Raw genomic sequence first — 16062 nt, 5'->3', positions numbered from 1 at the left:
TGGAGCAGAATCACTTCTGTTTTTGTCCAGTTTTTAGGGACCTTATCTTTGTCCTACAGATTGTTAAAAAGTTATCACAATTTTTCTATTTTTTTAACTGAAGGGTAAATCTCATCTGGTTAAATTTAACTGTCCAAATTAAACTGTAGTTCTTTCAGGGCACTTTTTAATGAAATTATTGGGATTGATGTCATGTGCCCGGATAATTGCCATTTGCTGAAACTACTCAACCTAACTTCTCCCTTTGAGCATTCTGTTCAAAATTTATGTTTTTGTACATTTTGTGAATAGCATGTGTAAATGAGTCATTTGTTTTCTAACTGAGCCATTTAGCTTATTATTTCTGACATGTTGTTTTTCTAATCTGTCCTACTAAGGTAGTTATTTTACTCAGAACGTGTAGATGTATCTCTTGATTGTGTAACCCCAAGCTGAACCTGAAAATGTATTTATTTATTTAACATTTGTTGACCGGGAAAGTCTGACTAGGTTCCACAGAGCTTGTTTTCAGTGGAGGCCTGGGGAGAAATGCTCCAGATGCATGTCTTTGGAAGGAAACTAGAGTACCCGAAGGAAACCCACGCGAACGCAGGGAGAACATGCAAACTCCACACAGAAGGCACCCCAGCCAAGAATCGAACCGGAGAACCTCTTGCTGTGAGGCGACAATGTTAACCGCTGCACCATTGCACTGCCCACCTTGATCAGTGTTCTACCCTTGTCAACTAAACTGAACTAACTAAACAGGGGCACGTAGTCAAAACTATGATAACTGTGCTGTTCTGGAGCATTTTCTTGGTTTGAATTATTCTTTTAGAGCACTATTTTGTGTTGAAAACCATCCTGTCTGGTAAAATAGCTGTTCACTGATGAGTGGTTTTCTTCTCATCTCTGGTCTTTACAATAGTAGACCTCATAGTATTGATTCAACAGACAGCAACAGCAACGGCTTCTTGCTTCTCTGATTGCTTGTTTAAGGGATTTTGAATTCAACAACTTCCCCAGACTAGAGAATAGACAGTAGGGGGAATTTAATAAAGTCTACATGGACTTTTTTCCATGTAGGCATAGTGGCACACTGCTTACAGGAAAGTAAGCAGGTGTTTGATCCAGTAAACAGAGCTGAGAGCCGTTCACGAGTGTACCAACACAGAAGTGTTCATGGCATGCAGATCACCTCGTAAGCAGGTGAATTGCATGTAAATGAGGGTGGTAGAATGATCCAGCAAGCAGACAGGCAGTCCTGCAAACCCCATGTTGGTGTCCGAAATGTACATGGAAAAATTCCATGTACAGGATGTTAAACAGACAACATGGGCTGTAAAAGTGCAGTTAGAAGGACAGAAATAGCATAGCAGATACAGATATGTGCAAAATTATTCACTGTGTTTCCAAAACTTAATGGAAAATAATTTAAAATAAGTTTTTTTTTTTTTTAATAATCGGGTTACGTTTACGGACTGTGCCACAGTGCTCAAACATGCTGTTATGAAAAATAAAAAATTTAAAAAGTGTAAAAACCAAAATTGGTAGTATGTGACAGTAATGCATTATAGGACCCTATGTGGAGTATGTACAATGGTAGACTGCTGTGGTTAATAACGAGGCAAGGCCTGGAACTATGAAGTTTCCAGATTGTGTGCATGGATCTCTAAGCAGATGAGCTGGGGTTACTGAATAGCAGAAATGGGTATCCATGTCCGCAGATTCCATCCATGTAGGCAGAGAGCCATGTTGGTGTCCACAGAAGAGGTAGCTGACATCAAAGGGGTGTGTGTCTGAGGACTTGTAAGCTCATTGGAACACAGCTGTGCCTGTCTGAGTAGTGCCCCGCTGTGTTCAGCAGGGGAGTGTGTACACTGGCTGGTAAGCTTTGTTTACCTTTGGGGTGTGTGTTTCAGTGTGTTTGAGCATGTTTGCATGGTACTCCGCCATGCTGAGAGTGACCTTTCATGGAGGCATGTATACTGAGTGCTGAGCACTGTTTACCTCCTTCACGGCACATGTTTATATGGTGTGCTGTAGTGTTCAGTGAAGAAGGCTGGTCAAAAAATAAAAAATAAAAAAAATTGGCTGAGAAAGGCAATGATATCTTAATTACTGATGACCTCTGTTCCACTTAAACTAGGGCCATTAACAGACCTTAATGATGTACTTGGCAGGTGGAATGCATCATAGGTAGGCAATCACAAAGGCTGCACCTACAGCAGAGTACTATACAGGTTGCAGAAACCCTACAATCTGATTTCACCCTCATACTGTGCACCAGTGGAGTACAGACATAGGACTTTTAACTGAAGAAATGCTAGGGGCTGCTGCAGGTCTGCTACATATGTATGTCCTAGATGCTGAGGTCAGTGTTGCTGCTGCTGCAGCTAACCATAGGCCTAGACTGAGAAGGAGAAGAGTGTTCAGGTCCAGGGTAACCTTCCAGGGGCTACATGAGCTGGAGATTGTAGAGTGCTACAGGGTGGATATGGACATACCTCAAGAACTCACTGAGCTCTGCCGACCTCAACTCAGACTTAGGGCCAACAGACAGGAACCCATCCCAGTGAAAACAAAGGTATGTATAGCTGTTAGGATACTAGCTATGGGTGCAGTCTAAAGACCAACTGGGGGCATGATGGGGGTCTTACAGGCATTAGCATCCAGGGTACTCCACTAGTTCCTAAATTGCATGCTACTGCATGCCAGTGAGCACATTTATTTTCCCCTCAACTCTGAGGTGAGGGCCAGTAGCTTGCACTCATGTACACATCAGGGCACCACCCAGTGAGGAGGATAGAATCTACTTCAATCACAAGGGGTACCACTCCATTAACTGCCAGGCCATGTGCAATGCCCAGGGCATAATCATGAATGTGTGTGCTGGCAGTCCTGGCAGTTATCACGACTCCCATATCTGGCACGTATCACAGCTGTCCCAGATGTTTGCTAGGGGGGATATCCCACAGGGCCATTTACTGGGGGTGCTGACTATGCACTGGAACCGTGGATGATGACACCCATCAGAAATGCACACCCACCCACTGAAGAACACCATAATGAGGCACACGCACATCACAGAGCATGTGTTTGGGCTGCTGAAGTCACGGTTCTGGTGTCTTGATATATCTGTTGGAGCCCTGTTGTACTCTCCAGCCACATGTGTACATATGTTCACAGTATGTGCCAGGCTGGCTCTACCTGAGAAGACCAACAAGACAAAACAACGACAATGAGATGACCAACACCAGAAGACCGACAAAGGAAATACCCGACAAGTTGAAATCCCGACACCGAAAACACCGACATGCGAAACATGTGTGCTTGCATTTGAGCGCGACTGTGTAAGTGTGCGATAGTGACAGTTTTTAGGGATATGGTGTGGATAACGTAAGTGTGTGATAGTGACGGACATTAGGGTTAGGGAGCGGGTAAGGTAAGTGTGCGATAGTGATGGACTTTAGGGTTAGGGTGCGGGTAAGGTAAGTGTGTGATAGTGACGGACCTTAGGGTTAGGGTTTGGGTTAAGGTTAGTGCATAGATAGTTGTGTATGTAAGGTTTAGTGTAGGTTTATAAGGTTTTTGGTGTGCTTGTGTGTTGTGTGTGTGTTTTTCGGAACAGCAAGTTTTTTTTGTTTTGTTAACTGTCGGAATTGTGCTTTGTCGGGCATGTGAACTTTCGTGTTTTTGCACTTTCGTTCTTGTGGTGTCGGTGATCTCATTGTCAGTCTTGTGAGGTGTCGGTTTACTGTAGTAGACCCGCCAGGCTACATAATATGATCCTGCGGAAACATTGCAGCAGGATCAGTGAAGGGAAGGCATACACAGCCCCCTACCAGTGCCTAGGTCACCACAGACACACCCACAGGGGGACTCCAAGGAGGAAACCCCTGAGGTTGTACCTGTAGGCAGACATAGGCATGCCCAATATGCCCTGGCCTTGACCAAGAGGCAATGCATAGCACATGCACTGACAACCTAGGACCCTAGGGACTGACACCTTACTTCAACTTGCATACATATTAGTAAAAATTATGCCAGGCAGCCCACACAACCTTCACCTAACCATGTATTGGATCTAAACCTTGTCATTACAATAAACAAAACATGCTGGAGGGATAGGTTCCTGACCCAGAGACTCCCCAGACTCTGGAATAGATTGCCCATACATGTCAAGCAGAGTTCCTCTTTGGCCCTCTTCAAAAGGAACCTTGACGATTGGATGGGAGAAAGGAAATTCACCCTGGGTATCACGTCAGTCGCCCTGCTAGACAGGGGTCCAGCGAAGTAAATAGTGTAGGAAGAAATAGCCAGGGAATTGTTATGGCTAGGCTTGTATAGGCCCTACAGCTGATAGCCTAGTACCAACCTATGAACCTATGAACCTTTGAACCTATTGGCTGTGTACTGCATGCATCAGACAGAGTCAGCCCTGAACTACAGGTCTGACAATTGCTGCAGTCGCAGGGTAAGTCACACACCTATTCACCACTTGTATGGGGTACCAGAATATGATAGCATATGTATGGGCCTACTGCATGTATGCAGGGGACTATAATGGGCTACTGGGTAAATTAGGAATATCTAACAGCCACTTGGGACAACAGGTACTCTGTCCAATAGTATGTGCGCCTTAATATGCGCTAGGCCACATGGCTGAAAAGTCCACTGCAATATTCAATGGGGATGGCTAACAGTGGGGTATCACAACAGTTACACAACTGTGTATTCCAGCAGAGCATGGGCTGGTTGTCCCCCACCCCAACGCATCAGTGAACTCATACACCTGCTGTAGCAGTATATCTGCAATGATATATCAGCAGACCACTCAGTTCCAGGGATGTAACATTGAACCTGGCCTCACGCTGTATGTCTTATGTAACGCAGGGGTGACAAGGTATGTCTGTGTGCTGCTGAGTGTGTGATGAATCACATATCCCTGTCTGCTGGCCTGTGTGGCTCAGTAGGCTAGAGGCATTAGCACTGGTGATGGTTTGAATCTGGCAGTAGCCACATCTTTTGCATTTGAGGTAGTTGTATGGTGGTATTCCCACAGACTGTCATAACCCCTCAATCTGTTACTGCAAGAACGCTGGGCAAAACCAGAGTGAATGGGGGACAAAGGGACAAACCAAAAGATCAACAGTATACATGCTCTGAGTAACCTAGAAAGTAGCCTAGTATAACAGCAGGTTGCAAAAGGTCATATTAGCTGCAGGATGTAAAGGCCATCTCTTAAATGTGTCAGTAGTTACAACAATTTAGAGACTGCATTTTACAGTATATTACCAGAAAACCACAAATGTATGAGGAACAGAGCAGATATATGGGGTGAAATGCTGGACATTCTGCAAAAAAATGTACAGGGAGAGGTATGCAGATTGTCACCCTGTGTGTGGTGTTACATCATGTACCCCAGTCACATCATACCTCTCAACCTCTCAGAGCAAAAAAATCTGGCAAAAGCCATGAATAAAAGTGGGCAAAAGGCCCACAAGTAGGGACAAGTTTTAAATATTGCTCTTTCAAATGTAGAAGGTTGATAGACTAACAGGTCTTGCATTAGCATGAATTTCTTGATGTGTATGGAGTCTGAAACTCAAATGTCTGTCATTATTTCTTAACTTCAATCTTCAATGATTTGCCATGTATTTGCCAGAGAACCACAATGTTATGTCAAATGGAACAAAAATATGAGGTAACACTGTGGACATTCTGTGAAGCTCTGTACAGTTGAGAGGTATGAGTAAGATATGAATTTCAGCAAACAGCTGGGGAGTACCTTGGACAATATCAGGGAAGTGCAGTACTTTGGTAATAGGTGCAGCAGCCAATGGTCTGCAGCACACAATATCCCGGACTGGAGTACAGGTATCTCTGGCCTGGAGTCACCTTGTAAGTACTGACAGTCACACTGGGCATGCTGCTACACTTAGCTAATCTGAACCCAAGTCTGCTGTCTCTTCTGCCCAAAGACCTCCTGTGTGTAAATATGTCTGCACATACAGACAGCTACATATACATATCTGTCTCCCCCTATACCCCTCACATACGAGTAGTGTATCTATCAGTATGTGGCACATATATATGATAATATGATACAGTATATATATATATATATATATATATATATATATATATATATATATATATATATAAAGTAGAATGATATATAGACTCTCCACATATATCTGCATAACACATTTACATAATGTACACACACAACAACAGTTAAAGTGACATCCCTGTTATACACATTTATTTATATATATATATATATATATATATATATATATATATATATTATATATAAATATACATGTGTGTGTGGGGGCTGTACAAATGTCACCACATACCCTCGGAATGCTGGGGTTATCTGCACTTGCACATCACACTTGTCCGATGGAACCAGACCAAGACTGCAACAGTGCATAATCCACTCACCAACAGAACCCTGTGACTGTGGAATGTCACCCTGTAGACAGACACAGGTGAGCAGGTGGTGTAATGTATACTGGTTGCAGTGCATGCCTTGGACAGGCCATATTGTCCTTGGCCACATGCCCGCCTATTAAATTGCAGCCAGCCACATATGGCCATACTGGTAATTGTACACAAATGGCAGGGATATTGACAGGTACCCCACTCCTAGGACACTAGATATAATAACAGTATCAAGCAGTATCTCTCTTCAGGCCACACATGTAGTCTAACACAAGGCCACTTTATGTACTCCACAAATGGTGTGCCTGCATCCACATATACAACAGACATAACCTGTGGCACATACAATAAGTACTGCAATCTATAGTGCGCAATATTAGATAGGTAAGGGTTCTAATCTCACATCAGCCCACTGTGGGGGTGTGTGAGTGTGTGTGTGCGTGTGTGTGTGTGTGTGTGTGTGTGTGTGTGTGTGTGTGTGTGTGTGGGTGGGTGTGTGTGTGTGTGGGTGTGTATGTGTGTATATATATCCCATACAACACTATAGACATACCCATCTGGCCTATGTCTGTGCAATGGTTATTCATTTTATGGTCCTGTGACTAGCTGCTGGCCTCAACATTGGCCTCCTTTACAAGGCCTGCAGATGTCATACACCTTTAGAGCACTGGCTGACAACATGATGGCATGTAAATACCGTGGTGTGTCTGATAAGTACTGTAAGCTATAGTATGTACTACTAGATCGGTAGGGGATCTAATCTCACATCATCCACCGTGTGTCTGTGTGTGTGTGTGTGTGTGTGTGTGTGTGTGTGTGTGTGTGTGTGTGTGTGTGTGTGTGTGTGCGTGTGTGTGTGTATAAAACTATTCTCCTTGCAGCACTACAAACATACCCATATGGGCTATCGCTGTGGAATGGTTATACATTTTACAACTCTGTGACTAGCTGCTGCCCTAAATTGCCCTCATCTATATATACATAACTGCTGTCTACCACCATCTGGATTTGTACATTCAGAAAACCCAGGTGACACATATCAAGGGTAGCAGACCTTGTCACAAAATATGAAAGTATGATTATACCGACTATCCCCATTGTCCCTGACACATTGTTCTACATATATGCACCTAGGGAGCCATACACATATACTGCCATAACTTGCTGGTGCCATATTTCTGCTGTGCTGCCATGCCATCCTGCGCTGCTGTATTGCTACCATGTGTCAATAGTTTAACCGCTCAGACTCCTGGGAACAGAAACATACACAGGTCTGTGACACACTTGTCATTCTGTAACACTACTGCCAGTCTAACACCATGCAACAAGTACACACAAAGTTTGATGTGTAGTCTTGACACATGCCAGCATACAGTACCTGTTGTGGCCCACAACTACTGCCATGGCATAAGAATACTGCACTACACAAGTACATGTAAAGTAAGATAGTCACCCTGTGCATCAGACACATATTTGCATGTCTCTGCATCAATGGCAGGGATGTGGCACAGATATCATCACATGCACAGGGTGTGGTGTGGGTGTGCCAGAGGCCTAGACTGTGCCAAACAGTTGGCAGCATATGTGTGAGTCAGAAAGGAGTGCTGTTTAGATGGGCTATGGAGAGGTGCCGTGTGTGTCTGTAGGTGACGTGGATGTGACAGTGGTGTTTGAGTGTGTGTGTGTACACAGTCAAGCCCAATGCTAGCCCTACACATGTGCATGTTAAACAGCTGTGTACTGTATATGGTAGAGTGGACAGTTCAGCATCTCCGGCCATGAACACAGGAACTGGCTCCACCAGGAGTAGCACTGGCACTACCATGCCCAAAGTCAGATGCGGTATTAGTAGCTGACAGTGGCTGCTGTCTGCTGTGTCTTTGCACCCACAGGACCACCCAGGACCACATGCCCAAGGCCTGCCATGTTGTGGTGTGGACAATACATTTGCCTCTGTAGTGCTGGAGGTACTGCCACTATGGGAACATGAGTATGCATGGCCATGTGGACTCTCAGCAGATAGTGTTGCTGACCTACATTCACGTGTCCAATGTCCATCTCCAACCAAATGTTACAGCACAGACAATGTGCAGTGAAAGACAGACACTGTCTCAACCAACCATCTGTCCATTACATCAGTGAACTGATCCAGAGTGTCACCAGTGCAGTCATGGCAGTCACAGATGCTGCATCCATAACCCTAATCATCCATCTGGTGCTGTGTTTAGAATGTGCCTGTGCCTCCATGATGGCGCAACACATTCAGTGAGTGACTTGTGATGTGACACCTGCAACAGGAGGTGGATGGGCAGCAGTCCTCCTTCGAGCACCCCTGTCAATCTGCCTATGTGAGAACTCACCAAATCTCTGGCTGTGGTCATTGTCTACACTCACTGATGCCATAGTTGTCACACTGTCCTGTGCAATGTTGCCACCCTCTGACTGTCCAATATCTGTGGCCTCTGGTGACTGGGTATGTCTGAGAATACTGACTGTGTGCAGGGACAATGGGGGCAGAAGTGGAATGTCAGCTTCTGGAACAGATTCAGTCCCCAACAACCTCATCTGTGCTTCACTGTGGCCACCATCATCAGAGTCTGATGAGACAATGACATCAGGTTGTGAGGGGGACGGATGCCAACCCCCCATTCACCTGTGAGAAGAAAGAACAAAAGCACTACATTACTATCTACACTATTATGTATGGTAATCCACACAGACTCATACATATGAGGAAACTCAACTGCATTACACGTGCCACATCTTCTCATCTATGATTCCACGCACAGCAGACAAACTCACAACAACATGCACAGACAAGTCAGGCCCTTTAGAACATGCACTTCAGCTACATCCAGTTAATGTTGCCAGTACAATATACCTGTGAGGTATGCAATATGACAGTGTATATGTTAGAACTACACATAAAACCCAGTACACCTATCTTGAGAATGATATGCCAGTGTAGTAGTAGTGTCACTTCCTCAGGTATGTACCGTCTCCCTATTGTATTTGAACAGGCATCTTGGAGTAATTGCCTCATGTATAGCAGGCTGCATAGTCGCTCATAGCTATAAGTGCAAATGTGTTAATGTTTGTACAAATACACACCTGTGATTACCCAGTTTATGCACTGTAGTTAACTGTTCCAGATTCGAACATACAAATATTGCACTCTGGCTAAGCACAACAGTTGTACATAGGGCAAAATGGCAGCCCTTAATTTATTTAGGGTATATATGATCCATAAAACAACAGTATTACACTTATCAGGTACAGGACCATGGACTTCGCCCACATCTGATGGACCAATGAAATGGTGAGGGAGAGGTATTGCCAGCACCACCAAATGTTGCAGCGCTATAAGATAATATGCATATATATCCACATGTACAGTAGCTGCTGTGATAATGGCTATATTGCTGACATTCTGAGTATGTGTGCACAACTGTGCATAAAACCAACCTCCCCAGTGCAGATAGACCTGACACCCATGTACTGGTATGTACAGCCTGCCACAAAGCCTGATGCAGTATTACACTGGTGAACACAGTAAGCTTACCTGGACACTCCTCTTCTGTGGATGCAGTGGCACCCACCTCCAGGATGTATGTTGTGATGGATGCCTGGGAGCTGTTGGTTGATCCTAGGTTTGCCAGGAATTCCTTTGTGGCAGAGAGTGATTGTTCCATCGCAGGCCCTTCACCGGTGGCAGCACAATCCCTGGCAACAGCAGCTGGCCTTTGTCATGCAGCATTCACCATATCTGTGGCACAGTGTCAGACCTGCTCATAGGTCCTGTCCTGTTGTCCAACCTGATTAACAGCCCACACAAGGTCTGCCCACAATGCTGCCTGCTGTTCACGATTGTGCCGACCCCTGGAAAGCAAAATGTGATGATGGTGTCTGAGAGCATCCATTATGATGTCATTTTCTGCAGCTGAGAATGGTGGATGTCTCCTGTGGTACATGTTTCCTGAAAGACAACAAGAGAGGAACACATTACAGGACCAGATGTGTAGACGTCCACTATGTACAGATCCTGCACTCCCATAATAGCCTGCACTATCCAGTGCTCCCTCACACATCATACCCCACAGTCTGGAAACACACTACATGTGTGGATATCACCAAGATAGTAGCATACTGGGTTATATCCCTGTGTGCCATGACAGATTCTGCTGTATGTCCCTACACCTATCACTGCAGTCTACTTTGGTGTGTCCCCTAAGGGCAGATTCCCACTAATATGTGATACAGCCACTGTCAAACAAATAGCAGTGTGCCACAATGACACAAAGCACTGCAAAACTGCTGTAGTATATGTTGCTTGTAGGCATCACACCTCTCAACTATACAAATGTTTGCAGAATGTCAGGATGTTTGCCTCATACACGTAGTCCTATTCACACAAACCTGTGGATGTCTGACAAATGGTTGGCCAATCATTGATGGTTGATGTCAGAAAATAAAGACAGAATCTGACTTTCACATCATATCCCTCAGAAAACAGTTAATCTACAGTAATATTTGTTATTCTATTCACGTTCTTACTTTCACGGGTAATATATATACTCTGTCACTGAGTTTGGGCTTTTGGCCCCCCATTAATTTTGGCTTTGTCCTGATTTCTTGCTGTAGGAGGTTGACAGGTATGTAAGGCATAGCTCTCAACCAAACAGGGACAAATGTCAATGAAACAGGCACTTAGCCAGAGTACATCAGAGATGTTCAGAGACACTTTTACAATGTTAGAATTATTTATGTGACACATTGACAGAATGAGAGGAGGTGAATTACAGTACATCGTTTGATATTACAGGAATGTACACCCTTAGTTATTGTCATTATGTATTACTTGTAATCCACTCTCTTTCCTATAACAGCTGACCCTTGTAGGAGGGATTGACAGGGACAGAGCTGAGATGTCATTGAAATCAGGGACAGTTGAGAAGCATGCCTGTAGGTGTAGGACAGCAGAGTATCAATGACATGTCATTACCATAGATCTAAGGCAAACCTAGTTCTGTAATCCCTATTCCCCATACCTCCATCCTCCCATCTGCATCTCGTTATATGAAGAAATCTATTATCTACCTGGTGGAATGCAGTATTCCTTTTTTGAATCTTTCCTGTAGAAATGCTTTGGACATATGCTGTTTGTGTGACTGAAATCTCATACAGACCTCTTCCCCATAACCAGTTGCTTGCCTTTTGAAGGTAATGCTCATTAGCAGGTAATTACCTCTGCACCAATCTGTGGCTCAGACTTGCTAACTGCATCCAGCACAATTGAATTTCACTATCATTAGCCAATGACATGCCACCACAGTGCAGTATATATGACCTTCATGTAGACCTTGGTCCCGTTCTTAGTTTTTGAGATGGACATTAGTGAGGTGTAGAGACTACAGCAACACAGAGGGTAGGTACAAATACTGTCCACTGCAGAGATTTATGACTTATGTTCACAGTTTTTCCTCATATGTTTGGTCAGTGTCAAATGACATTGTGGTCATTTGGCAGTTCACTGGAAAATACTGTAGGTTGAGGTCAGTAAGGAAAGAGAGACATATGAGTGTCACACTTCATACCCATCAGAATATGTATGCAAATACAGTAGTTGCTATTTTATCAACTTACTATCTTTGTAGGAGCAAACTGTTAAGCATGTCCTTAGAACACATGGGGGGAGTGTGAACACTTTGGAGAACAGCAAGCTGTAAGTCTAACTGTGGCAGCTGTGGCAGCCCTGTCATTACAGCAGTACCCTTTATAGTCCAATCAAGGTATGTGCTTAAGGTACATCTGTTATTCAACAGTTCCAATAACAGAATAGTAGTAAACATATAGTTAGGCTATACGGATGTGTGCAGTGTGTCTATACTTGCAGGCTTTTGACTTGCAAAAATGGGTAGCAGATAATTAAGCAACAGAAACCTGTGGGGATTAAAATTGCATGACTCAATTATGAAGTGCTGTTTTTACAAGAATGTAATTGAAGTGCAACACAACCCTGGATTTGAACCCTGGACTGTGTATGGCAAAATGTACTACATGCAATGCATTTAACAGACTGAGCTCCTGAGACACTGCAAAAGCATGTGTATTTGCAAGATATATGTGCACATATACAGGCTGTGAGAAACATTTCTACATCCATGAGTATGTGCGTTGCTTTATGTGGTTGTATTTCTTCAACAGGGTCCCAGTTGTACATGTACTTTGCCATTGCTGCCTTAGAAGATGTCTTTCCACAAATTGCTGATAAAAGGGCACATATATCTGTTATCACAGTCCTCACTTACATCCATTGGTATATGTCTTTCTTATTATTTACTATTGCACCAGAGTCCAGGGTATACTCATTGTTTTCATGTTAGTGTTTTATTTCAGTTATATGCATAATGACTGTAAGTAGCAATCAGTATGTTATGCTGGAAACTCCTGCTTAGCTTATGCCCTGTGTAGCATGGTGGGTTAATGCAGTATACTGTTGTTGAGAGGGGCCCAGGTCCAAAACTTGGTGGCAGTGTTTATTTTCTACATGTGAGTAACAATGTAATAGACACATATAGTCATTAAAGCTTTTTAAAGGTCCTTTAAGCTGAGCTAAGTGAAGCAGCATGGCATGGTGCTCCATGCAAATCTGCGCAAACCCACGCTAAAGAAAAGGAAAAAGGGGGTGATAGGAAAGTGGTGAAATGTGGGCAAGCAGGGAGAAAAATAGTGTGAAAGGCAGGTAGGGATATGCAGTATGGGTGTAGGAAAGAACTATAGCTATCCATTTCCTGTACAGCAACAGCTGTCATTTTGACAGATATTGTAGATGAATTTGGACTCCCAAACCCCAGAGAGAGAGGGGCGAGGACAACATAAATGTGTGGTCAAGCCAACTGGACCAAATTAGTTTTGTCCAGTGGACATGTGTGCGAAATGGAGAGTTATGTATGGAGCAATATTGTTACACTCAACATGCTTAGCACTGTGCCCTGTCTAAGTCTTGTAACAGAGTTGTCTATTATAGTTTCTGTACATGCTGTGCAGCCTACTATATAGGAAAAACCAATCACTCACTTAGGGAGTGCATTCTTGAACATATGAGGGACAATAAGAATAATAGAAACATCAGTGCCCAGGTTAAGCATGTTGAGTCTAACAATATGCAGCACCAGTTTTTTGTGCTAGAATTAGTAGATGAGGGCAGTAGGGGGGATGATATAAGGAATAAAACAGAAGCATGAGACACAAAATGAATTTTATTTTTTAAAGCTGATAGCTTTCCTGGCATTAATGATATGGTATCTCTCAAACCGTTTCTACGCGAAAGACCTTTGAAATATTGGGCCTTTACTAAGATATTGGCTCTTTAAGTCAAATGAGTGAGATTTTAATGAATGACTATACTGCTGATTAACAAATGATTTTCATTGGATGCTTTTAGTATAAAATGTCTGAGATGTGATTTGGTCTTTGTCTGATGAAGCGGTGTTTAACCGTGAAAGCGGTAATGTTTTATTAAATAGTTTATTATAGGTTCATAGGTTCATAGGTTCATACTAGGCTATCTGCCCTAGGGCATTTATAAGCCTAGCCAGAGTGTGTATGGCTTTTGCCACCCATTTTAAATTAATTTTGCTATGCCCTTTTTCGAGGTTAGTATACTGTGCCTCTGTCTAACAGTGACACAGAAGTGATACCCGGGGTAAACCTATGATCTCCCATCCACTCATCAAGATTCCTCTTGAAGAGAGTCAATGAGGGACTCTGCCTAACCTGGACTGGGATTTTATTCCAGAGTGAAGGGAGCCTCTGGGTTATGAATCTGTCCCTCCAGCATGTCCTATTTATTTCAGTGCTGAGGTTTAAGTCCCTCGAGCTCGTAGCTTGATGGGATTTGGATTTTCTGAGGTGCAGCATGTCCATTAATTCTGGGTTGGACATGGCTTTATACGTCAGGCACAGATCGCCTCTGAGCAGGCGGTATGCCACTGAGTAGAGCTGGAGTTTCTTTAACCGGGCAGCATACGGCATCTGTTTGAGCCCCTTGATCCTCTTGGTGAGGTACTTTTGGGGTCTTTCCAGTTGCTGCAGGTGTCTGGTAAGATACATCCCAAAAGGGGCATTGTACTCAATTATGGGCCTGATGAGGGATGAGTAAAGAGGCACGATGACCTCCCTGATCTAGATGTGAATCCCTTCATGATTAGGTGGGCTATATAAAATGTTTTTCTAACCACTTTGGCCACGTGGTTGTCAAATGAGAGATTGCTATCAACTTGGGTCCCCAGGTCCCTAATTACTTCTTCTGTACTTAATGGATTACCACCTATGTGGTAATTTGTGGGCACTTTGTTTTTGCCAAAGGGGATGACTATACACTTTTTGGCGTTTAGCTTGAGGCCATGGCTCTGGCACCAGTTGTCTGTTTCTATAAGGCCCTTTTGGAGGATGCTTGTGTCGGCTGGAGAGTCTATTATGGTGCCCAGTTTGCAGTCATCTGCGAACTTGGTCAGCCACAGTCCTTCCATGTTGGCCTGTACCTCCGAGAAATATATACCGAACAAGACTGAGCCTCGTGGGACGCCACTTGTAACTGGTTTGGAGTCTGACATGTCTCCAGCTATTCTAACCATGTGGGTTCTGTCCTTGAGCCAGTTTGCAACCCATCTAGTGACATAGGGGTTTATATTTAAGCTGGTGAGCTTATCTATAATTCCCGAGTGGGGTATTGTATCGAAGGCTTTTGCGAGGTCCAGGTAGGCTGTGTGGACCACCTTCCCCTTGTCAATGGCCTTGGGGACTGTTTCAAAGAAATCGACCAGGTTTAAGAGGCAGGATCTGCCCTTAACAAAGCCGAACTGGGTAGGATCCAGTATCTGTAGGTCCCCAATATCTTTATTTATAAGGTCCATGATGATCCTTTCCATAGCTTTGCAGACCAAGCTAGTGAGACTTATGGGGCGATAGTTTCCAGGATCCGTTGAGGCACCACCTTTGTGGAGAGGGACCACTGTTGCTGTACGCCACTCTTTGGGTACATATCCTGTAGTAAGGCTGAGATTGAACAGTAGTTTTAGGTTTGGGTTTAGCTCTTCTTGGAGTTCATGTAGGATGCAGCCCAGGACACCGTCTGGTCCCATTGATGCTGTGTTTCTTGCTTTGGAGAGGGCAGCTCTTACCTGAGCATCTGAGATGTCAGGGGGGTAGCACTCTTCTGGGATAGATATTAGCCCTTTTGGTGGGGAGGGGGGGAGTTTGCGCTGAACCTGTCAGCTAGGATGTTGGCAATGTCTGTGGGTTTGGTGTATTTTTTGTCATTTTGGACTAATTCTGAGCATATCTGGGAATTCCCACCCAGGTTCCTAACATAACTAAAGAAAGCCTTGTGATTATCCTTAGTGTCCTGTGCAATTTTTCTCTCGAAGCTGGCCTTAGACGATTTTATGAGTGCCTGTAGCTTTTTGCTAATACTGATCAGAGATGCCTTCCCTTTTTGGGATTTTGCTCTGTCATGTAGTAGCTTCCTCCTTCTATTGTATAGTTTGTTTATGGCTGGGGTCCACCAGACAGGACGTCTGCCTTTGGTGGATTGGTTCTTGGTTTTATTTGGGATTGCATGATCCATGC

This window comes from Protopterus annectens, chromosome 11.part0, assembly GCF_019279795.1.
Source record: "Protopterus annectens isolate FY-2018-M chromosome 11.part0, PAN1.0, whole genome shotgun sequence".
NCBI lineage: Eukaryota > Metazoa > Chordata > Ceratodontiformes > Protopteridae > Protopterus > Protopterus annectens.
The sequence above is the reverse complement of the archived record's forward strand: the minus strand, read 5'-3'. Positions refer to the sequence as shown.